General features: G+C 37.7%; 1 long non-coding RNA gene across 3 annotated transcripts in view; it reads right to left on the bottom strand.

The window, feature by feature from the left end:
- Positions 1-19,294, bottom strand: part of LOC134226267 (uncharacterized) — a 262,327-nt gene that overhangs the window by 83,357 nt on the left and 159,676 nt on the right. For all 3 annotated transcript variants that reach the window (XR_009983441.1, XR_009983440.1, XR_009983439.1), the window contains exon 3: positions 2,729-2,772. This is a non-coding gene — a long non-coding RNA (uncharacterized LOC134226267). The remainder of the gene's footprint in view (positions 1-2,728; positions 2,773-19,294) is intronic.

Here is a 19,294-nt window from a genome sequence, read left to right as displayed (position 1 = left end):
CAATGTTCAAAGATCTTCATCGCTCATTAATGGGAGACAACTGAGCGAGGAAAATCACTTGGTAACATAACAATGAGTGTTGTTACCACACGCTGTTAGAAAAATCTTTTCAGACAATAGGAAAATTAAGTCCACTATGAGAATGGAACTCTGAAATGGAACTGGAAATGCTCGTCCCCTTCACTCAAGCTTTCAATCCCTTGGCCCACTTTTATTCCTTGTGTATATCAATGATCTTTCACGGCTCATACTACGTGGACGGATGCAATTTTTTGCAGCTAACACGGTGCTTCTGTACGACGATATAGACGCTCTTTATATTGCCATATTTATCCAGGATGATCTGCAATGCCTTCAAGACTATTTTTCATCAAACGTGTTGTCCTTAAACCTTCAGAAGACTACCTACATGATCTACCACACCTCAAGACGCGTATGTCCAGTGCTGCCTTCTATTCGGATTGGTGCGTTCGAATTTCGAAAGGTGGATAACTTCAAATACCTAGGCCTAACATTGGACAGCGTACTAAGTTGGGAAATACACATAGAAAGTCTCAAAAACAAGCTCGCGGTTTTGTGTGGAATCCTTCGAAGGCTATTATCATGCATCCCATTGGAATGGCTACTTCAATTGTCGAGTCGAGTCAAGTACAAGACACTGAAGACGGCCTTACTGTTGAGGTCGAAATACGTATCTGTCAGGATACAATTAAGTGGTGGAATTCAATGGGATTGTTCAAACTCGTCTTATGACAGGTGAAAACATTCCACTAAAAAGCTCAAAATAATTTTCTTATACTTCAATTGTATTATTCGTTGGTACATTCGAGACTTCAGTACGCGAACTTCAAGTCCTGCAGAACGGTTGTTTGAAAATAATTTAAAAAAACACATCTATTAACTTGTCATAAGACGAGTTTGTACAATCCCATTGAAATTCCACCACTTAATTGTATCTTGACAGATACGTATTTCGACCTCAACAGTAAGGCCGTCTTCAGTGTCGCGTACTTGACTCGACTTCGAGTAAAATAATTTTCTTAGAAAATCACATCTATACCCTACTCATCGGTTGTATGATGATGAGAATACCTCGTTCCTTCCAATTCGGAGTCTTTAAATGCTTCAAGCGTTAGTCCACATGCATAGTATAGTAACTAAGCCGAGCTATGCAATGTGATACGATAACATGGCATCTGATTGGTTTCTGCAGCAACGTGACTTCATGGCAAAAATGATCATGTCAAGTAAATCAAACTGAACCATTTTGGTACCGATTTATCATAATATAGCCCAAACCCATATTTCATCATTGCAAAAATAGCGTGTGCAACGCGATGGAAAACTCGATTCTTTCAGCAATCGTAGTATTTATCCAACTCGGCAAGCCTCGTTGGATAAAAGTACAACTCGTGCTAAAGTACATAACCATCTTTTTGCAACTATTTAGTTGCACATACTACTATTTACGTCATATTATATAAGTGACGTAAAAAGTGGTTTGAGTCTATTGCAATTTAACTACAAACAACAACATTTTTCCAAAAGATTTTTTGAAATTGCTTTGTAAAGTTCAAATATACCAGTAGAGACACGATAAGATTTCCATAATGAATATCACAAAACAATTTGCTCCATAACTTTTGCTTTAAAATGCACTTGATAGAGTACAATGACAGCGTCTTCTGTATCAATCATGCTCGAACATTAAGCATGACGTCTCAGCTCAGTTCGTAATCCGCTCCATCATTTTAGGTCTGGATTGAAGTCTTGCCAAAACCAGTGTCGTTGGTAAAGTGGCAGAATCATTGGTCACGATGATGGATCGATTTCATTTTTTGCGGAAGAAAAAAAATCCATCTTCTGATTCCCATTCTACCATTATGGCAATGAAATGCTCTTTGCCGTATCACCACACCGCCGGGCCGCCGGTCGATGAAACGGGAGCTGGTCTTGGAGAAACCAAAATAGTTTTAGGAAGCTTAGTGCGAAACAGCTTTTCTCCAATGGCAAAGAAAAACCTTCCAGTCCCAGTCGAGGGATGAATAATTGAATAAATTAGCCGTAATGGAAAACTTTGTTAGTGCAGTCAAGCGGTTGGGGCTTCCTGGGGGCCCTGGAAATCGGTTCGAGCAGGGTAACTTGATTTTCAACGTGCATTGTATGTAATGGAAGTAGAATTGATGATAGGTATGCAGCCGAGAGTATGCAGGGAAAGTTTGATTCTGCAAAATATGGCATTCTGATGGAAACTTTATACAGTTTGGGATTTTTTGAAGCGAGAATGTGAACCATTTTTATCGGAAGGGAGAGAAAATCTACTCATACTTACTTTTTCGGTCTAGATTTCAATTACAAAGCTGCATTTCAAAGGAATTTTTTGATTGTTGTTACAAAGTTATTTGTATTGTTGAGAAATTGGCTGTTCAGTTATGCTCTTGAATAGAGTTTCTATCTCAATAGATAAGGAATTGGTTAAACAAGAAGCAATTTAATCATTGATGGAACATTTCCCAGCAAGTATCTGCTTTATAAAAAACTTTTTCAACGAATCAAAATAAAATATGTCGAAGTTCTAATTAAAACGCATGTGTATCTTTAAGTTTTAAGTATTATGTAGATGCTACTCCGTAAACAGGAACTCACGGATGTTAGAAAACTTTTTCATCTCTTAGCAGCAATAGGCGCTACATTGGTATGTTACGAATTCATGTTTTGCTATACTTACGGGCAAGAAACATTTCCATCAGCATCGGATCCAACGAGGGATTCCTGAAACGAATGATTTAAAAGGGAACTATAATTAGAATTCTCTTCTGCTATTTGAAATTCTGATGGCACCTGAAGGATAATTAAATCAAAGGGAAAGATGAAACCCAACGAAAATAAAGGTATGTCCAAAGTAAAAGTGAGTCATATTGGAGTGGATGTTGATTAAGTCGTCATCTTTTAATTAGATAAAGAAGTCCGCCGTGATCGATGGAAAAATCTGTACAATGATGTCTCAATTTGTGCAACTGCTTTGATCCTATAATTCAAAAGTTATTTGGTTGTTTTCATATTTGATTATTTCAATGGTATGGGAGTTTGTGACGTACTTGTTGAAAGGCCTTCCATTAATTACATGAAGACTTATGAGGGCGAGATTGTCAGTTTCTTACGCTCTACAAACCAAATATTATAAAAACTTTACAATGGCGAATTTGGGGTTGTAAAATCCAGGAAAAAAAATCTTTACGGGGAGAGTACATCATCACTTTAAAAACTGACACAAGACACTTGTTTATCATGATCGACGATTAAGCAGTCGTAACCCATTATGAACTGACAAGAAACCATACAAAACTGCTTTCACTTGAATTCACCAGTGGTTGACAGCAAACGAGATGAATTATTCATTCCATTAGTCGCAACTACTATCGTGTCCCGATGCGACGCAGAGCTGGAAAGATATCCAGGAAAAAGTTTTCTCTCCCGTACAGCATCGCTCCGATTGTAATCCTCAAATTTATTACATTTTTTTCTTCTCTCAGCTCCATTCACTTATTTCTGCAAATTTCCTATCGCTTCCTTCCTCGGGCGGGCTCGAAGCAACTTTCAGCTTCTTCCGCATCAAATCATCTGTTCAATGTCTGCATTTTCAGCACGGTAATATATCATACCGCGGTTGGCATTTGCTTTGCAAGTCCATCCAAGCGAGACCGTGTTCCGAATGAATTCAACAAAAAGCTCACCAAGCTCGTTTTTTTGTTGTTGCTGCTGCTGCTTCTTTACTTTGGCTTCCTTTTTCCTGCATAGTTCGAAGGAATTGGTTCCCCGACTGAGAAGCAGGATGCCAGCTTCGCTGCGATCTGTTTCTGGAAGCTGAACACAAGGTGAAGTGCGGAGCGAAAAGCAAGATCATTTCCTTGGGGGTTCTTTTCCATTAGCACCTGGTTTTGTGAAGCTTGGAGAGTGTGACCCAGAGCACAGTAAAAAGAAAATGGATAAGAATTGACCAAAACTGTACACCCAACCGATTTTCTAATAATTCTGTATAAAAACTGGGCTTAGATATGCGAAAATGCTAGATTCTTATACAAATATTGTATGAGTCATTACAATTCGGCAAGCTTTTTTTTTACAGATTTGTTTGTGAGTTTACATTTTTTGTATAATAATCTCACAACTTCGCATGTGCCCAGTTCTTATACAACTTTTGGTTGGTTCTTATACAGAATTGGTAGAAAATCTCACAGTCGCTGGTAGGGTACATAACTTGAAACAGACAGGTAGGTGGTTCCAGAATTATCACCATTTCAAAGGATCCGACACATCCACATTCAAATCAAACTTTAATATTCAAATAAACGCTTTTGTTTCAGTTAGTTGCATTTTGTTCGACTTCTACCCGGGTGTGAATAAAAATTTAAAGATTCAGGTGGTTTTTAACACATTCCCAGAAGAGACAATGCCAGTGTGCAGCTTCAAGACGATGATTATTACGTGAGAAATAACAGCAAAATTGTTGGGGAATGAAAGCGGATGGAAAAAGTGCAACACCAGCTGGTGTGGTGGTTTTACCCCGAGAGGAAAACTGAGAAAATTGAAACAACCGGCAGGTCAGAGGAAAGCGTGTTGCGGAGTGGGACCGATTTAACTGCGTCAATTGGTTTGGCTTCGGAATAAATAATTGCACTGCCTTTTTAAAAAAAATCAATTATAAAAGTTGAACATTTTCGCTTTCTCGTATACACTCAACCCTCTCCCAACGGTCCATAACATCAATATTCCTAGCGATTCTTGAATCAAATTGGACATGCCTTCAACATGCGTTCTATTCCAGGTAACCAAGAATTCAAAGAATTGGAGTACAGGCCGTAAGGTCAATACGCGCAACGGCTAAATGGCTAATTTTACTGTATTCGTGTATTTTTTTCCATAGGATAATGAATTCATTTGTTCCTCCGTACCTGAAATCAATGGAAATTTTGGTTTTAGGGCGCTAGAACGCCAGTGTTCGGAATATGTTCGGAATTTGAGTCAAAATGGTATGCTTTTAGTGATCATTTGAATCAAATAGGTGTTGAATGCTTATCCCATATGGTTCTATGGATTAGTTAATCTATTTTTGGAAAGATCAAAGAAAATGTTAGATGGAAAAGATTTTAAGAGTGTATCCAATTTGGTTAAATGGATTACAAAGGGCATTTGAAAAAATATATAACAGCTCTAAGGAATTTCTGAATGAACTGAAATGGAACAAATGATGGGATCGTAGTGTGTCATGCTAGAGTGAGGAAGTGATTTTTTTTTCGTGTCACTTTCTTATCGCCGTAAACCATCTTATCGCCTTGGACTCCACCAGCCGAATTCGAAATTTTTTTTTCAATGGAACGTTCAGGGATTGAATCCTAAAAAGAAAGAACAAGTCTCTCACTTATCATCTCTGTATACATATACAGTTATATATATATATATATATATATATATATATATATATATATATATATATATATATATATATATATTTGTTATCATGGCTTGTTATGATTCGGAACAGTTTTTGCCTCTCTTTTATCGTTGTTCGTTATCTATTGAGAGCGATTTCTGCAAACTCTGGAAACGATAGATGCTTGTAGTATTTTCTTTGGATGCAATGTAGTAAATATGACAGTTGTTTATACTAATTGGTTGTTGAAATCCGCGTCAGTTTTATTGGCTAACTTTGTTGTCATTCCAAGTTTTGGAAAATAATGCGAAAAAACGGTGGTTAAATGTTCGAATCGATGTTTATTCGTTATTTTTTGGGTAAAATGTGCAAAGTTAGGAGTGCACGGTTTCGAGTGAAAAGTGTTCTGCATACTAAAACTCAAATTGCGGATGAGTGATGCAGGCCCTCGCAGTGCAAGTTTTCCGTGTTTCAAATGGGAACTGACCAGTTTGCAGCAGTTGGAGTCATGATCAACTTGCGCAGCCAAATGAAGCAGAAAACAGTCGTATAAGCCAGATATTACATGACTTTGAAGGATACTTGGTGAGGACGTTTCTTTTGCAGTGTTGATTTATATTTCAATTCCTTTTTTTTGTATATGGGCGAACAAAGCTTTTTAATGAATCCAATTCGTTCCAAGTTAGATCAATGCCAAATTTGATATTAAAACGTTAACCCCAAGTTGGTTAAGTCGTTTCAAATAATGGCAGCATTTTTATTGTAAATATATATTTTATTGTAAGCATCTAAAAGCAGCATTTTTATTGTCCAAAGTTCAAAGTTCTGTAAGTGTCCTTTCGTAGCCATAGTTGGTTTCTCAAGTATTTTCATTTTTGCATATATTAACAAATGGTGCATTGGAGATTGTTTGGTGGTATGCCTTTGCAGTTAAAGAGTTGGTAAAGATTTGTTAAATTTTGGTCCAGCTCCATTTTTGCTATGTAAGTGCGTGTTTACAACTTCAGTGCTAGGATCTCCAGAGTCGGCTGAGGTTGGAAGGAACATTTCTATGAGAATGTGGGGTATGAAGGTGGGTAGCTGTGCTCAACCGGATTTTTTTTCATTAAGTTGGGTACATTAGAACGAATGCTCATACATAGATGTGAGTTTATGTATGGAGTCTATCTCCCTATCTGTTTTGGCGACTCTAATGTATTTTTCTTACTACGTTTCGTAGTGCGCAGGAGGGGCACCGTTAGGTAAATTAATCTCAGTGGACGAGCACACCTCGATGTGAATAGACGCGTGTGTTCACTCGCAATTTTACTTTGGTGCTGTTATAAACGTGCGCGAAATTGATTACCGGCGGTAACAATGACTGGTATAGTCCAAGTGAAAAACACGCTAGCGTTTTCGTTTCCTGATGGTGCATCTCAACCATGTTTGGTTGACATGGCCCGTTTTGTGAAATCGCTGAAAAGTGATAAGCTGTCGATGGAAATAGCGTATAAAATAGCTGATGAAAGATCAGTATTTATACGGTTCAAAACGGAGGAGGCAATGAAGTATGTGTTGTAGACCAACGAAGAGATGTTACCGTTCCACTATACAAGCGGAAAGGTGGTGATGGTGCACATGACCGTAGCAAGAGGAAACACCCGGTATGTAAGGATTTTTGACTTGCCGCCTGAAGTTTCGGATTCCGACTTGTCATCCATGTTGGCAAGATTCGGAAAAGTCAAACGAACAGTGCGTGAGCGGTTTCCAGCAGAATATGAGCTCGATATATTTACTGGAGTTCGTGGCGTGCATTTAGAGATTGAAAAGACGATTCCGGAAACTCTTTATTTCCGAAACATGAAAGGTAGAATTTTCTACGATGGGCTAAAACTCAAGTGTTTCTTTTGCAAAGCTGAAACGCATCTGAGAAAATCATGCCCGGTGATGCTAGAAAGAAGAAGCGTACACCAGAAATCTAACAATGAGCTTGTTGATATTGAAGTGAAACCAGCTACAGATAAAGTTGCCGCCGTGGTTGCGCCCGACAGTAGCAAACTGAAAACCAAAAAACCCTGATTAATCCACCTAGCGGTGTTGGTGCCTTTCTCGTGCAAAAAAATGCAAAAAATATGAGTGAGTGCTTTTTAGCGTGTTTTGCGTATAGAAAATAGTATTTTGGCCATTACTTCTGATCCCATAGTCCAATCTGGCCAATTTTCAATAGCAAACAATGGGACAAGATTCTCAATCTTATGGAACTTGTTGCGAGTAATTCGCCCAATGCTAAGTTCCAAAAAGTGTGTCTAGAAAATTTTGTACACATACACACATACACACACATACATACATACATACACACAAACAGACATCACCTCAATTCGTCGAGCTGAGTCGATTGGTATATTACATTATGGGTATCCGAGCCTTCTATCAAAAGTTTGGTTTTGGAGTGATCATATAGCCTTTACGTATACTTAGTATACGAGCAAGGCAAAAATAGGACAGAATGTGAAAAAACACGAACACGAGAGCGCTCATCTGATGCGATGTCTGCAGACACCGAAACGAAGAGCGCGAACGAAACATCATCTAGTGAGGAAGCAAGTAGTCTTGTCACTGCTCCCAACGATCAATCTAAGAGGACGAAGTACAGAGTCGCTTCATATACATGGATAGAGGATGAAAACGAACTACGGCTGCTGATAGAAGAAGACAATAAGCATATGCGGTATTTCGAAAAATTTCGTTTCAAGTGGTTCGAAACGAAATTCCGCGGAATTTCGCGGAATTTGGGCATGGCGAAATCTGATTCATTGATTTCGTTTCGTTTCGTAAAATTACAAAAATTTCGCTTGAAAAAACTAGCTTATAACGAAATTTAACGGAATTCCGCGGTATTTCGAAACAAATTTAAACTTAAACCATACTCGTACAATTTTGTATTATCAAAAATTTTGGCTGCGCCGCTGAACAAAACCATATAGCTGTTTTCAAAACTTAATGTTATACAATTTTTTTCAACTACAAAATCCCATTCTGAGTCGACAAATACGTATTCAGATTTCTTCTATAAAACGTCTTCGGTGTTTCGTTAGAAATGTACAACAGAAAACGAAAATTATCTTTAACTATTCTATCCAATTTTTTAAAGCGATCCAACTCAATATTTTAGACGTCAGTCTCAGAGTGTAAATGTAATCAGATATGAATCAGATCAGTACAACTTTGTCAAAGAGGCAAAGTCGTGGCGTGAATTCCTGAAGCCCATGTAAAGTGTTTTTAGAGCGCCTCTTTTTTATTAAAGGCCAACTTCAAGGCATAAGAGGTGATATGCCTCAAACCAGATTTAAGCGCATGACTAAGCACCGTTCAAGAGTTAAGGAGGCCCTAAGGAAAACATTAAACGAAGCACATTTTGTGTTGGATTGATTTGAACCAAGGTTTTAGTCTTCGAGTTTTAAAAATAACTTCGTTTACAATAAATATTTAGTCGTTTACCAAGGTGGCTTCACTTGAATTATCTTTTCAACAAACCAAAGATTCCTTTCCCGTGGCGCTCATGGAGATACGGAGTATTCCAATTGACTGTAAGGGCGTAACCGGCTCATACTGTTCATAGCAGCTTTTTCTTGCACTCAATTGAAGTCGGTTGAGGATGAAAATTTGACAACAATTTTTGTATGCCTCATATGTACAAACACATATCCAAGGATAAAAAGACAATAGGTTGGTTCCTCGAGTTGATTGTATATAAGACTATGGGTTTCCAAGCCTCCTACAAAAAGGTTGAATTTGGAAGGAAATGATAGCCTTTTGGTACAACTTTTTGTATGAGAAAGGAAAAATTATCTCTTTATACCTGGCAAACTTTGCAAAAAAAACAAGAAAAACTTTGCGATCACATTTCTGAATGCAATCTGAAAGACATACACTGGTGGAAATAAGTAGGGCAGGAGGTTCGGTTGTGGGCACCCTTTTGAATTTTGTCCATAACTTTGTCTCTAGTTGGTATTATGTCTACATTTTTACACCAATAAAAAGCTAGACGTACAACCTCCCCAAGTAGCACATGTTGAACAGATTTGGTTGCAGCAACTTAAATGTAACTGAATTTTGTCACATATAAGTTGTGGTAACTAACTTGCAACATGTGTGCTACTCGGGTTACTTCTAGAGAAGAAATTGGTTTGATTTCATCGATTTGGTCATTTTCGCAAATTTGTAATTTTTGGACATTTCAGTTTTGTGCTGAAATTTTGATGGCAATCGTTATTGAACCACAAAATAGAATAAATTTACCGTATGAATACGCATAAGAGCTCACTTTTTCATTTCAATCAAACCATTTTATGACACTTTGAAAAAGGTCAACTAAAATTCTAGTGATGATTTTTATGTAGAAAAAAAAATTGTTCATAGTTTAACCTTCCGCAACTCGCTTCAACTTTCATAACACGAGAACTCGCGCGTTGTAAAAAGTACAACAGTCCTAAAATCCGTTATAATGAAGCCAATTCAAATTATATCAACGTGATTTTTTCGGGAAAATAATAAAGGGGATATATACTCTCATTGAGGACATTTTTTAAGTCCAATGGATCTTCTGCTGGTCCTCTGGAAGATCCGGAACCAACGGAACACCGGTGAAAATAGTGCATCTTCACAATAAATAGCGCAATGTTTTTTATAAGAATTCTAAAAACTAAAAACTCTGAAAAAAATCTAAATCCATCTATAATCCCATGCGGGACTCCTATGAGTCAAGAAAAAAAAATTAGGAATTCTTCCACTGAGCGGCGCTAGTGTACATAAAAATACCAGTTTGGTTCGATATCTCGGGATCTATGGGATTTAGGAAATTTCCGTCTTCTACAAAGTTGTTCAAGGATTGGAAACCAATATGTTGAGAAACTATTTAGTTCAGAATTCAGCCGTAAGGCGGCGCTAGTGTATATGAGTTATTAGTTTGGTTAGATATCTCGGAATCTGTGGGAATTAGAAAGATGCCGTCTTCTACAAAGTTGTTCGAGGATTGGAATCCAATATGTTGAGAATCTAATTAGTTTTAAATTCATCCGCAAGGTGGCGCTACGGTAAATGACAGATCAGTTTGGTTAGATATCTCGGGATCTGTGGGAATTAGAAAGATGCCGTCTTCTACAAAGTTGTTCGAGGATTGGAATCCAATATGTTGAGAATCTAATTAGTTTGATGCGCAAGGTGGCGTTACTGTATATGAGAGATCAGTTTGGTTTGATATCTCAGGATCTGGTGGTTTTGGAAAGTTGTCATTTTCCATAAAGTTGTTCGAGCATTGGAAAACCATATGTTGAGTAACTTTTTAGATCAGAATTGAGCCGTAAGGCGGCGCTAGTGTATATGAGAGATCAGTTTAGTTCGATATTTCGGGATCTGTGGGATTTAGTAAATTGCCGTTTTCTACAACGTTGTTCGAGTACTGAAAACCAATATATTGAGAAACTGAATAATTTATAATTCATCCGCAAGGAGGCGTTACTGTGTATGAGAGATCAGTTCTTTGATATCTCGGGATCTGTGGGATTAAGAAAGTTGTCGTCTTCTACAAAGTTGTTCGAGGATTGGAAATCAATATGCTGATAAACTAATTAGTTTAGAATTCATCCGCAAGGTGGCACTACTGTATATGAGAAATCAGTTTGGCTCGATATTTCGGGATCTATTGATTTTGATAAGTTGCTATCTTCTATAAACTCGTTCGAGCATTGGAGATCAATATGTTGAGAAAATGTTTAGTTCAGAATTAAGCCATAAGGCGACGCTAGTGTATATGAGAGATCAGTTTAGTTCGATATTTCGGGATCTGTGAAATTTAGAAAATTTCCTTCAACAAAATTGTTCGAGGACTGAAAACCAATATGTTGAAAAACTGAATAATTTAAAATTCATCCGCAAGGAGGTGCTACTGCATATGAGATATCAGTTCTTCGATATCTTGGGATCTGGGGATTTAAAAAAATTCCGTCTTCTACAAAGTTGTTCGGGGATTGGAAACCAAAATGTTGAAATATAGTGAAGTGAAGTCTAACAGTAACTGTTAAAATTGAAAATACAGGAAAAACTTGTTTCTTACATCCAATTAGAATTCCGTATTTTGCGTTCCTATCACATCCCAACTTCCTACAAAGTTTTTTAGCTGTAATAGCTTTTTTTGCCAAATAAGACCAATATCTCTCGAATACCTGATGTGTTTATTATCATCAATGACTACTATTTAGGTATTATTATGATAGAATTCATTATTCATTTGTTTGCGTAGTACATATATTTTGGGCTATTATTATACCTTTGGCGAAGGTGGAAAACTCTATTCAATATTTAATGGTGAAGAGCATTGACTAACTTCCTGGTATTATTAGAAATGGTTTAGAAGAAAATCGTTGATCCAGGACGAACTGTACAAAACTACCTTTCACGGACGTTCCAGATTTGTTGAAAGGCCGTTTGGTAGCCACCTGCGGCAGTTGCAGAGTAAGAACTGTGACCTAACTGTGACTAAGACCACCATCAAAAATGTCTTAGAAAAAATGCCCTTCTCTAGGACGAACCATCCAAAATGACCGTTTTACGGGTGTTCCAAATCATTCGGTAGGCCGCCTGGTGGCCACATGCAGTCATTAAGACTTTGAAATATCTCCAAGATCACCGTCAGAAAAGGTTTAGAAAAAAATGCGCTGCTCTAGGAAAAAACTTTCCAAAATCATCATTTCTACGGTCGTTCCGGATTATCCCGAAGGTCATCTGGTGGGCACCTGCGGTCATAGCTGAGTAAGGACTTAGAATTCATTCAAAATTACCGCCAGAAATGGTTTAGAAAAATTTCGCTGCTCTAGGACGAACTTCACAAAATGACCATTTTTACGGATGTTCCGGATTTACCAGAAGGCCGCCTGGTGGCCACTGCGGTCGTAGCAGAGTAAGTAACTTGAATTTCGCCGTCAGAAATGGTTTACAAAAAATTGCGCTGCTCTAGGATAAACTTCTCAAAATTACCATTTTTACGGACGTTACGGATTATCCGGAAGGCCGTCTGGTGGCCACCTACGGCCATAGGTGAGTGAGAACTACGAATTAACTCCAAGGCTATTGTCAGAAGTGGTTTATAAAAAAATGCGCTGCTCGCGGACCAGCTTTCCAGACTGACCATTTTTACGGACGTTCCGGATTATAAGGAAGGCTGTCTAGTGGCCACCTACGGTTACGAATATCTCCAAAATCACCATCAGAAATGGTTTAGAAAAAATTGAGCTGCTATAGGACGAACTTCGTCATAGCAGTATGAAAAATGTGTTTTAGCTCAAACATCCCCATCAGAAATGGTTTAGAAAAAATTGCGCTGCTCTAGGACAAACTTTCCTAAATGGCCATTTTTTACGAACGTTCCGGATTTTCCGAAAGGCCGCCTGGTGGCACCATACGGTCATGGGTGAGTGAGAACTGCGAATCAACTCCAAGGTTATTATCAGAAATGATATAGAAAAAATCGCGTTACTTTAGGATAAATTGTTAATGAAATAAATAAATAATGCATTACTGGTCACTTTTCCCTGTTCACCTAAGCCTTTTATTTAGCTATATTTACCCGAGCCTTCTATCGAATCACTTTTATTATCTTTTCAATTGATGAAGAACTAATTTTTTGAGGAATACATGGTGGTTTGGTGCAAATTGGTCAACTAACTAAAAAGATATCTCATTTTTACTCAATGTGTTGTACTTTTTACAACGGTGCGAGTCCCGAAAGGTTAAAGTAGAGGTGTCTATCTAGTTCGGTATTCTGCACAAAACATCGTGTTTCGAAAGTAAATGAATGACAGATGTCAGAATAACAGTATCTGTTTTCTGTCAAAAGATACGTGGTGGTGCCCACAACCGAACCACCTCCCCTATAAAGACAAGCTCGATTTTCATACAAAATGGCCATGTTGGGAGGTCAATATCTCGATTCTTAGCGATTCGATTGGGCTGACTTTTTGCCAGCGGGCCTAAAATGACTTGAATTTTTTTTATGCATATTTTCTGCTTATACGCGTTTCTGTTGGAAATAATTATAAAGACTGTTCTGTAGTATGGAGTCCCATATAAAAAAGTGGTGTCTTTATAATTATTTCCAGATTCGGAGGTCAAAATTAATAGAAATGTTTGAAATGCACTCAAAGATCGAAAGTTCAAGTTAAAAACAGGTGACTAGTAAAATTTTAGCCAAATCGAGATTTCGATCCTCAAACATGATGAAAAGTATGAAAATCATGCTTGTCTTTATACTTATTTCCGGCGGTATAGCTTTATGCATTTTAAAAAGGAGCAGGGGATATTATATTCTCATATTCTGGTTTTGATTTAGCTCAATACCAAAAAACCACGCTGATAAATGAATATGAAGTATGCTTCAGCATAATCACAATGAAATAAGGTTTTAAATAGAATTTAAATCAGAAAAAAAATCCCACATTTGCTATATTTTAATATACTTACTTACTGATAAAAAGCTAAACTAATATAAAATTGATCATATTCGGAAGCACCCACTCCACGATGAATATCCTTTGAAAGCGGCACATATGCTGGGATATTGCCTTATCGCCAATAGTAAACGGGAACACGGCGAGTTATCACAGACTGCTTCTTCTGTTACCAAAATTCAATTGGTCGCAAAGCAGATATTAGACTTTGAGAAAATGAAATCAGAATTGCGTACATAATGTAAAATAAATTCAATAAAAATTCCGCGGAAAAAAATTAAAATTTCGTTTCGTTTCGAAAAATTTCGAATTAAATGGACGTTGATTTCTTATCGTTTCGAAGTCTCGAAAGTATATATATATTTCGTTTCGTTTCGTTTCGAATCAACACAGACATTTTAAATTCCGTTTCGTTTCGTTTCGTTAGGAAAAAGTGTCTTATCGCATACCCTAAGAAGACAAAGTCAAGATAGTCAAAGCAATGAATTTAAATTTAATTGAAATGTAGTTTTAGATTGATAATTAAGTTTTAACGTTTGTATTATGAATTACACATTACATTCACGGCTCCGCAAAGTGTTTTGCTACACGACTGAGCCTTCAAATAAAGTACATGGTTAGGTAAATTAATCTGGGTTTTCTCTATAATCAAATATAGAAAGTGATAGTTGACCATTCCCAAACAGTAGAGAATAACAAATTTATATCATGCTGTGATTAAGGGTATGCGATAACACACTTTTTCCTAACGAAACGAAACGAAATTTAAAATGTCTATCGAAACTTCGAAACGATACGAAATCAAGGTTCATTCAATTCGAATTTTTTCGAAACGAAACGAAATTTTAATTTTTTTTCCGCGTAATTTTTATTCAATTGGTTTTACATTATGTACGCAATTCTGATTTCACTTTTTCGAAGTCAAATAACTGTTTTGCGACCAATAGAGTTAAAATAACAGAAGAGGAAGTCGGTGATAAATTATCGCATTCTCGCCGCATATACCCCAAGTAACATTTTAAGCTTTATTCCTCTCTTTGAATGGTTTTCAAGATCAAATTATAAGAACTCACAATAAAACCCGCTACCACACGACGACCTTGTGATGACCACTATAAGATTAAGATATGACCAAGTGGCCCACTCTTGATAACCCCACTCTTGATAACCACTATAAATTTATTATAAGAGTATTTGGAAACCCTTTTTAAGCCACCCGCAAAAAAGGGAAATTGGCTGCGGCAGCTGTCAAAAAGGTTGCTTTGAAAAAGAGAAAGAAAAAACATCACATAAAAATAATAACAAAATGAATTGTAGATAAAAATGACAACAACAGAATATATTTATGAAGGTTTTTTCATAAAGTATATTCATTTAAACGAACTGCGCGTTCAGTTTTATTGTGAAACCTAGTAAAAAATGAGATTGGGCACTATGCGCCGACAAAATTCTGTAGTTCTGGGTCATAAAACTGGACATAATTATAACATCGATATCCTAAATATCCACTTAATCTATTGATATTCCTCGCCAATATATTTGTAATTACATATAATCAATTGCTTGAAAGGTCCTTTACGAGGTGTAAATATTGTCTAAAAGTGATTTTCAGTAAAGAATTTCACTGACTTGGAAATGCTTTTCTATTTTCAATATGGCCATCGTGCATATCGAACAGAAAAACGTTGCTCTCATCGAAACTCGTTGCAATGCAAATATTCTTATTGGGGTTATTTATTCAACCACATTACGGCCAAAAATTATGGCTTTGATCGAGTTTTGAGAATATGACTAAATACGCTCTCCGTCACAACCGTAGAGCTGCCCATAAGATCAATCAGTACTTGACGTTTGAAGCTTTTTCAGCAGATTTATGAGAGGTTTATTGATAGCAATAAGAACGCCAATAAAACTCTAGTCTTGGTGATTGTTGTCATAAATCCGCTATAAGAATTAAATAAATCCAACAAGCATTGAAATTGTTACTTGGGACCTTTGGCAATAAGGCCAGCATTTGTGCCGCTTTCAAAGGAATTCATCGTTTATAGTATTGAGCTAAGTCAAAATTAGAAAATGAATGCTTAAATTTATTTTTTCATTTAGTGGGATACTCAATTATGTATCCACATCTGCCAGGCGCATACACAGATAGAGAAGTGAAATTTGAAAAAAGCGTAACAGCCGAAACTTATTCCTTCTTATTTTTCGTCTACATATATATACATAGTATACATTTGCTCACTAGAAGAATCATGTGCACCTTTCTAAAATGCTCAAAGATATGTTCTTCAGATTGAATTTCACAGACCCATAGTCTTATATACAATCAGCTCGACGAACTGAGCTATTGTCTGTGTGTCCTTGGCATATGAGAACAGCTATTATGGTCAGAATGAGCTGAAAGCAATCATAAGTAAGGAACTTTCAACAATTATAATGGTCTTTCAACCCGTTCTGGGCAAATTCTATTGTAACGTTTGACGTTTTTTTCTCGTGAAGATTAATTTAAATTTTACATTCGAATAATCAATACGATAACTTTTTGACGTTTTTATCTCTTTAAGCAAAATCTAAGCAATGATAATTTTGAAATAACTATAAATTAATAAGGTTAAATGAACGAAGTACTAATTTGTTCCACCTTGTCCAGCAATAAAAATGATATGCAAGTCGATATAAGGTTTGTGTCTCGGCTAGCAATAACCATAATTTCGTTCTAATATGAATTTGACTCCGTACTATTTCATGTGCTCGGTTTTTTGTCGGCTCACCAAAGGCGCGAACTCTTTGTCGCCATTCGTAATTGCTTTGGCGCAAAATTCAAATTCAAAAGATATCACCTGAAGAAAGGGTTTTTTTATAAGTGCTGTCCAATGAGAGCTTGAAGTAGCTCGAAGTTTCTCCCTGTCTTGCTCATGCCCGTTTGTTGGAACAACTTCGAGCTACTTCGAGCTGCTCATCGGACAGCACTATAGTTTCCATACTTAAGCTCGATCATTTCGCAAAGTCAACGGCTGGTGAACAGAAGTTTTTCGCGAGGTTCTTTAGTTTGAAGATAATTTGTACTAAGTACATTTCTTTTAGTTTAATACTTTTTGATCGCAAGGTAAACCAAGTGAAACTGGAGTGAGTTTCGAGCATTTAATAAGTTTTATTTTTTTAATTTCCGCTCGAAAGGTTTGCGTTACGGGTGTCAGTACGTCTGACCATTTCGCGAAGAATTTCAAATAGTGTTTAGTGAAACGTACAAAAGGTAATTAAAAATTGTTTTGAAATTTAATATTAATTACTAAAGTGAATTCGCGTTGGACTTTCCAGCGCTTAGGCGCTTTTTGGTACGGGCTGGAGTTCGACTAGAAGTGGAACCGGGGAGTAGCGTAGAAGTTTGGAACCCTTTCCATCCGTAGGTTTCGGACCGTGTAGAGCTTGTGCATCCGTCAAGGCCCGCCTTTCAGGTAGCTAAACGGAGGGAGCGAAGTCGCTCGTTAGAGCAGTGAAAGTGCCCGACGGTAGTCAACCAACCGTCGGCTTGATCCATACACGCCATTTTCGCCGTGGATCGATATCTTGCCAGAGCGCGGTCCCCGCACGTCGTAAACTATCGTGCGCAGGACCGGACTGGAACCAATAGTTGGGAGTTCCACTTTTAGTAGGAAAACGTGGGCTTCCAATTAGAGGGAAAGGACGCTCTCGGCTCAAAATTGGAGGCCTTCCGTCCAGCCGCCGCTTCCCCTCCGCAACTTTAGATTCGGCCATTGTTGCACGAGCTCAAACCTCCATCGCTGCCGCCAAAAAGCAGCACTTGCGGCTACGTCATCACATCGCCATCGGGTTCCAGTTTGTGGAGGACAAACGCCGCCATCTTCCCGGCGGAAAACAATCACCGGACCAGCTAGCCATCGAGACGCCGCATCGGAGAAAACCTGCGCAGGTACGTGAGCTTTCCCTTCTTACATGGCCATGCTATGCCATGCCATGCCATGGCCATGCAGTTAGCTTATTTCGTATTCCGTATCGAACTAAATTAGAGTCCAACCTGAATGAGCGAAATAAACACAATTGTACCCTTTTGAGAATTTTGGCTTAGAGTTACAGTTTGCTACACTTCACGGTGCTGGGAAACTCCACTCCTATTGCGTTTACCGTTTAGCCATTTCGTTTCCGGTTGAATTCTCAAGGAAAGGTTCGAGACAGTCCGTTTGCTCTTTCGTGGGTTGAGCGAGCTCATGGCGTTTAGTTGGGAAAAGGTGTAGCAAAGTACTGGGGGAAAAATTTTTGCGTCCGTTTAGCATTTGAGCCAACGACCGTTCAAAAGAGTCCCCTGAGGGAAAGAGTCAGCACAAGTCGGGAAAATACAAAAATTGAACTGGTGGTCTCTCGTCTCTCGTCTCTCGGGAGTGGCGCTTAAACCGCCAAGTTTTGCTGTGCCCTCGAGAAATCGGTCGAACGGTTGCGAAGATCTAGTTGCTGGTCGCGTCCTTACAGTCAATTTAGGATTAGGAGAGGTAAATTAGTTTAACACTCATTGATATAAAAGTCTGAGGAATGCTCTGCACCTCCGTGAGCGCTACAAGAAAGGAATCGTTGGTTAGTAGAGAAGGTAATTCATGTGAAGCCCCTTGGTAACCGACTAAATATTTATTGTAAAGTTATTTTGAAAACAAGTAGACGAAAACTGTGTTTCAAAGCAATCCAACGCAAAATGAATGTGCTTCGTTTAATAAGCTTCTACAATACGATCGATTCCGCAATAAATATTTATGTACTCTTCGATGCAGACATTAGTCATTAGTGGCGTGATCAGCATCTATAAGATCGATTGCACACTGGTTAAAAAAATTTCTGCTACGCTAGGTAGATTTTTTCACTTCGCGTTCTCCCGGAATAGCTGCCGTCCCATGACCAGCAGCAACACGATAGATTCCGCATTCATATTATACAAATAGTAAAAATTATCACAAAATATAAATTTGAATCTTGGAAACACTGAAGACGTTTTATAGAAGAAAACTACATACGTATTTGTCGACTAAGAATGGGGTTATGTAATAAGCGTTAATATAAAAAAATGTATACCCTGAAGTTTTGTAAACATCTTAACGATTTTGTTCAGCGGCGCAGCCAAAATTTTTGATAATATAAAGAATGGTTTAAGTTTAAATTTGTTGCGAAATTCCGCGAAATTCAGTTAAATTTCGTTAGAAGCTAGTTTTTTCTAGCGAAATTTTTGTAATTTTACGAAACTAAACGAAATCAAGAAATGAGATTTCGCCATTCTCAAATTCCGCGAAATTCCGCGGAATTTCGTTTCGAGCCACTTGAAACGAAAATTTTCGAAATACCGCATATGCTTAGCTGTGATACTAAGTTCAACAGTTTT

The sequence above is a fragment of the Armigeres subalbatus genome, chromosome 3, assembly GCF_024139115.2.
Source record: "Armigeres subalbatus isolate Guangzhou_Male chromosome 3, GZ_Asu_2, whole genome shotgun sequence".
In the NCBI taxonomy this organism is placed as follows: domain Eukaryota; kingdom Metazoa; phylum Arthropoda; class Insecta; order Diptera; family Culicidae; genus Armigeres; species Armigeres subalbatus.
The sequence above is the reverse complement of the archived record's forward strand: the minus strand, read 5'-3'. Positions and strand labels throughout refer to the sequence as shown.